Raw genomic sequence first — 6,921 nt, 5'->3', positions numbered from 1 at the left:
GAGGGTTTCAAAAAGCAAAAACGTTGAGGAATTCTCTCAGGAGATAATCCATCATATGAGAGTAGGGGGACTGGCTATGGTTAGGGCTTTATTTGAATTCATGAGGGAGTTATAAATTACCAGAAGTGAGAGTACTTGTCAATCATCTGAGCTGCCACCTTAACACCAGCTGTGTTTTGTTGAGACATTTGTAGTATAGTTTTTGTAAGAAATACAACGGTTTCTAGCTTTTTTTAAGGGTTGCACTTTTCTTGTAATAAGTGGCTTTATGCTTTATGTGATTATCTGTTATTGATAATTGTGACAACCTGTTGACTCACATACCGTGTAATACATAGACTAGAAATGTAAGCTATTTTCACACAGGTTGACACAGCCACTGTTGTGTCTGTACACATGGGAAAATATACAGAAGAGTCAGATGAATACCTGCCCTGAGGATGTTCCATTTCACGTATCCACTGAAACATTCTTGTTAAAGTTTATGTTGTGTGTTGCAGTTCTTGGGCTTAGTGAGAAAGGTGTTCGCAGACCAAACACTTTCTCACGGTTCAACAGTTCACCCAGCGGCTGCAGCAGAAGATGAATACGACAGTCTTCTTGTACCTTCAGGGTAAATAAACAGAAACATATCAATGAGATCAAATTACAGCTACTGGGATCACAATAGCCATCATTTAGTGCTTCTAGTCAGTATTAAATTGAAGCAGTTAATGTTGTCATGTTTCAACCTGCTGTTATGTAGCTGAAGAACAATTGGCATCAGATGGAAACAATAAAAAAGGTAAACCTTAGATGAATATATAATTAAAGCATTATCTATTAAAGTATTTCAGAGAAGCATCTCATATAATAATATGACAAGTATAACAATATCAAATATCTAACTTACCCGACCAACTGCCCACACCTCAAAGCTATTCAATTTACCATCACAGTATCACACTACCTCAGTTTGCTTGAAATTGACTGAATTATCCAAGAAATTATTGCACAACTAACTAATGAATTCAACTCTTATTCAAAGTTGCATAAACTATTATATCCAAGTTTCATCGTTTTCTCTCATGTTTCCCTTATAAAAAGAAATACAGAAAGTTGTGTTCAGTTGAAATGGTCAGAGGTGCTGATTCATTCATTTGATGGCTGTTTTTACGGTCACATTTTGTGGTGCTTGGACAGCCAGAGACAAAATACCATGAACCCTTTTCAATTCAGTATAATGCAGTCCAACACACCAGCCCCACAAACCACAGACTTACAAATGACCAGAGATTAATCATTACCTTCCTGAGAGAAAGATGGTATTTATTGAAGGACTGTTTAAATGATTACAAAAGATAATGGTGTTGTACCCGCCAGATGTGGGTAAAACGTTTTTGTTAAGAGTCCTACATTGTTACCTCCATGTTTCATTCTCTAATTATAGACCATCACAGACTCTTAGCCCATCATCCACTAATGAATGATGTGTATAAAGCTGGAAACCTTCCAATGCTATTCCTCATGCTGAAGGAGTCATTTTATACAGTAGATCAGACCACTGCAGCTCCTGCAGGGTGAGGTTTCATCCCGCTGTGGAACCAACTCTGTCTGAGGCTTACAGCCTGAAACATCTGTTGTAATTTCTGTCAAATTGAACTTTTATTACTTGGTCATTAAAGCCGCGGCAATGGCAAAACCAGATGGGTTCTTGCTGACCTTACAACTGCTTCTTTTTTATGGTGTTGGTGAAAATTGAACCAAAGGAAGCCGTGTGCTTTATAAAATTAAGGCAATCATTCTCACATTCCTGAGACATGGGGGGCACAGAGGAGGGCAAAGAGAGGTGCAGAGCAGCTATAAATGGGGAGTATGTGTGTTTTTGTGTGTAAGTGTGTAAAACCTATATGACATACAGTATATGCATGCATACATTACATGCATTTCTTCATGGATAGATTCCTGTGTGAGCAGATCACAGGTAATCAAGTTTTAATATTGAAGTTATGTAAGAGGAAATCTGGAACGATCTCCAAAGTACAGCAATGGGAATAGAGATGTATCAGTGATGTTTCTCACGTGACCAATTTCAATGAAATGTATCTATTGTCAGATAATAAAGTTGTTATTCACTAAACAGTTATGGATACCATTTGTGCTCCTACACTGCAAAGTAAAGTAAAGGTTAAATCACTTTTGATGATCCATTAACTTGAATTATTCTATTTATTTGTGTATTTTCTTTATCCAATAGAGATCTGCAATGTATTACATTTGAAAAACAACCCCTCCCTGGCCCTATACACATGTGTGTGTTCCTGATGGGCCTCCTCTCTGTACGGTCGGAGGCCAGGGTCAGTTAAATAACAGGCACAGCATATAAGCAGGCTGGATGAGAGCTGTCTCACTGGGAGGGAAGGCTGCTCCATCACTGGTCCCAGTGGGGAGGAATGGAGGGATGCCGGGTGTGTTTATTAGAGACAGAGGGAGGGAAGAATGCTTTTTAGAAGAGCGGCCTCCTGTTCTCTCAACGTAAATCTTATACTTTTAGAACTTCAAACCTCCGCTTGTAATAAATGTAGGTTTTATTAAAAAAAATAAACATCAGAATTGTTTATCTGATGGAACAGCTTCACAAACTGTTCCCCGCATCTTTCTAACATCGGTATTTAAGAGGCGGTTCTCTGCCAAAACCAACAACTGACATTCACACCCACTTAACACATAACTAGCCAGTGCAACGATGATAAAGTAAAAAGGGTTTACATACTGTTCTATAAGATCACTTAACTCATCAACTATTTCTGCCCCTTTTTGTGTCAAACACTTTTAATGCCTTCCACAAGAAAACAAATATGAACATAGTTTTCCCTCTAATTAAACTAATTTGTGCCTCATCCCTCAGGCTCGTCACCCACCTTGGAGTGTGGCGGTAATCACTTTGGCCTTTAGACATGGTCAGACAGCAAAATAGTACTACTGTGGTCCTTTCTAGTGCCACAACTGCACTTGCCTGCCAGAATGTCGAAAATCTCATTTACCAGAATTACTTTTAAGACTCCCCAAAACTACGGTTTAAACGTGTGGCATTCAACAAAGTGGACCATCGCTGTGATGATGGCCATTCCTAGGCCATCCACCAGAGAATACAGGCCAAGTTGGCAACACTGACAGCCTGTCCATTCCTCTCTTACTTCAAGACCAGTCCCCAAAGTTATCATTATGAACGTAAACATATCCTGATGAATGCAAATAAAAAACATGGGTACTGTTAGGGCAGAATGCAAGCAGGTAGATAGACAGGCCAACCAAAAGCCACTGACACTGAACAGTTTTTCTAATTTTGTCAGAGCATTTGATACATTGATTGTGGTCTGAATGTAAGGAGTATTCAAGCAAATAAAACCAAAAACATTCTTCAAATTGCATTACTTTCCCTATCTTTAAGACCAAGTTAGCAGATGATGAGCAATGCTATGGAGCAAAGGAGTGCTGCAGGTTTATTTGATTTTAGGTTTTCTGCAGAGAGAGTAATATGATTTTAAACATGGAAGTGATGCTATGGAGTTTTTGCAGTGTGTTTGCCCTGGCAAGCTATGGTTTATGCTTTTTGGGGGATGAATAGGGAGCATCTAAACGCAGATGTGGTGGTTATAAGGCCCTTGCTTCCTTTCACATAAGTCGTGCAAAGTATAATATTACCTTCACTCGCTCCTTGTGTTTGTATTCTCCCTCCTTCCCCTTTCCAAGTTTTCTCAGTTTTCCTCAACTTGAGAATAGTAATGCTTATGTGACATTCACATCAACGTTCCACACAACAAAACGTCCAACTTAAAAGCTGGAACCGCTTCACCGAGTTACACATCATGACTGATTTTTGTCAATAATCAAAGCTGTCACTTCCTCCCTGTCATAAATACATACCCCTACAAATGCAGGGGCAACATTTGTCCTGTAGTCTGACGGAAGTAGCACGGATGACACATAGTGACAGTAACTGTGTGTCAGCGGATACCGCCAGCTGGCAAGAGGACAGACACACTGAGCCCATCAGAGGAAGAGAGAGACAATGGCAGCTTTTATTTCTCCACCGCACATTCCTATGGAAGAAACGAGTTGGCCGTCCCGCCTGCTGTTTGAACCTGAGGCAGACTAGTTCATCGTGTCTGGGTCACGGTACTTCCCAGACTCATTGTCATTTTGTACCTCGGTGCTGTATTCTCACAAAGACGTATTTTTGTATAATGTGTTACATTTTTTGTACATTGTTCCTTAAATAAACAACATGAGACAAAAATTCTCATCAAATAGTTTCATTGGTAAAAGTAAAATATTGGGTTTCTGTTATTGAAAGAGCACTTGCAACACCTCCGGTGATCATAACTCATCATGTCACTGGGAAAGAGTTCATAAGGTCGCAGCTGTTGATATTAAAGATATTTAACAGAAGAAAAAACGCATATATTGATGGAAGCTTTGCGCATTACAAATGGTAGACCAAAATTGCTACTGCCAACAAAACTTGCATTTCTGCTGCAATTTGTTAACATTATTGTTCTCAAGGTTCAACTTATGTGACTGTGCGTCATGTGCTTCTTAGTGAAAATGAAAATGAACAGTGGAGCACCTGTGGGATTTGAAAAAATGATTTATTTAATTTCATTTATTGAATGATAATTGCAATTTTATCAAATTGTATCAAAGCACATGAAAAATTGTAGAATATAAATATTTACAAAAAAATTAATTTGTCCAATGTTAAGCTTCAGAGAAGTTAATATTCAATGCCTTTTTATAATAATAATAATATTATTTGAAAAATTCCAATCCGTCCCAGTTTGTGAACATCTGGACCACTTATTGGTACCGCATTGTAACACCTCAGTACCCTGATTATCGTCATCAAACGTAAATCACTGTCGCAGAATACAAAGTGAAAACAGGTTTGAAATGATCAACATTAATGTTACAGCTAACATTGTCAAACACAATATGTTTCGGCACAGTCTTTAAGGAACTTTGAAAGTAATTATTGGTAAGTTAGAAAAGTCTATACTAAAGTAATGGAACGATAGTTGGGTCAAGGCGATAAAACAATCACCATTAGCATCCATCTTTAGTATATTGAAATATTTTGTTTCTCTTTATCACCTTCACCAGTTGCACCAATGCGATTTGACTGGAATAATAGATGTTTGACAGGTATTTTTATTCATTATGCATGTATATTATATCCAAGATTTATAAGACTCCCTTATTAAGCTCCATATATATTAGATAGCACATGTTCATGTGATGCTTTTTGAAAGCCCTTATTCCCTCGAGGATGTTGAAGGATGTTCTTTTCTTTTATTCTGAAAGGTCAGTGATGCCGACACTAGCCCAGATGCAAAGTAGCCTGAATATCCCCCAGGTGCCCTCACATATCCATGTCTTCGGGTGTAGAGATGGTGTCAGCCAGGGCATCCTGTTGTCCGCCACTCAGGAGAACCTGTTTCCTCCTGAGTCCTGGCTGCAGCTCTGAAACACTATTCCTCATGTTACAGAATACACACAAAGACAATAGCATACAAGTTGGGCACACATAAAGCAGGCATAGCACTCATATATTCTCATTTCTTTAAACAAACAGGCAAGCAGAGGATGAAACACCTGCATTGTGCTTCCTCCTTTTAAGGGGGATTTTTGATGTTTACTCTCAGGCAGACAAAACTCAAATATTGCTTTGCTTCAGTTCAGCAGGTGTTGTAAAGACTACACATCCACATGACCTGTTTTCCTAACCTTGAAAGATCTTTGACATTTCCCTTATACACAACCAGGAGCAGGTGATGTGCTCTAGGCCTTGGTTTAAAAATAAAAATATAAGAATGAATTATTTATGATGCCTGATTTTTTTTAAATATCAGAAATAAATTGGAGAATGTATATAGGCCTATGGGCCTATAGGTATTGTGTTAAGTGGACAAACACACATGTCTAGATATCAAAATTATGATAATGTGCCTTCAAAATATGATTTGATATTAATGATCACAGCTTCCAGAATGGTTAGGGGGCTGTGAAAGAAATATTGATTTAAGTTTACATAAAGCAATACATGAAAATGTACTATGTAATATATATGGAACCTAATAAGGGAGTCTTTTATAGTATTGTGCTTACAGCTTTTTCCATATTCAATACATATCTTATACCTTTCTAAAATGGTTCAAAAAGCAAAAATCAGCTGTGAAAATTACATTTGGTTAAATCTAGGTTTTAAGGCATTTGCATTGCACATTCAGGGAAATATCTTACACCACCACATTTATTAAGAAAACATATTATAGCTTTCGAAATGTGATGCATGAAAACTTCCTACCAGCATATTTCAAATAGCTACAACCTTCTACAACACTAAAACTGCTTATATTCTTATGAATTACCTTTAATACTTACCAATAATATAAAAGGTATATATACACAATCATCAACAGCATGAATTTTGAGTACTTTAACCTTTAATACAGTCAGCTTTGATGAATTTCTGTTATTTTATGTATGTTTACTTAACATTAAGTATGTGTTGCAATTCTCACAGCACTTAATGTATGATTAAATATGTATCAAAAAGTGTAAAAAAAAAAGACAGCAATGTTAGACATTTCCGTAAAAGGTGGCTGTATTGTGGTTCAAGGTGAGAAATGACACCAGTCTGCCAAGTTAGTTTTATATCATTTAAATAAGCAGTATAAAGCAGGATATTAAATTAGATGGGAATGGAATTAATGGATCTCCCCCTACACATCCACACGTACACACAGTAAAAGATAACAAACACTCTTTATAAAGCAGTCAATGGCCTGCAGTTATTTACCACAAACTAACAAATCCTCCTATCTGGAGTGCATACAGAGGGTCCGCTGCTTCAGAGAGGAGGACTCAATGGTGTGCGGG

Source organism: Eleginops maclovinus, chromosome 20 (genome assembly GCF_036324505.1).
Source record: "Eleginops maclovinus isolate JMC-PN-2008 ecotype Puerto Natales chromosome 20, JC_Emac_rtc_rv5, whole genome shotgun sequence".
Taxonomy (NCBI): Eukaryota; Metazoa; Chordata; class Actinopteri; order Perciformes; family Eleginopidae; genus Eleginops; species Eleginops maclovinus.
This window is presented reverse-complemented; position numbering follows the sequence as displayed.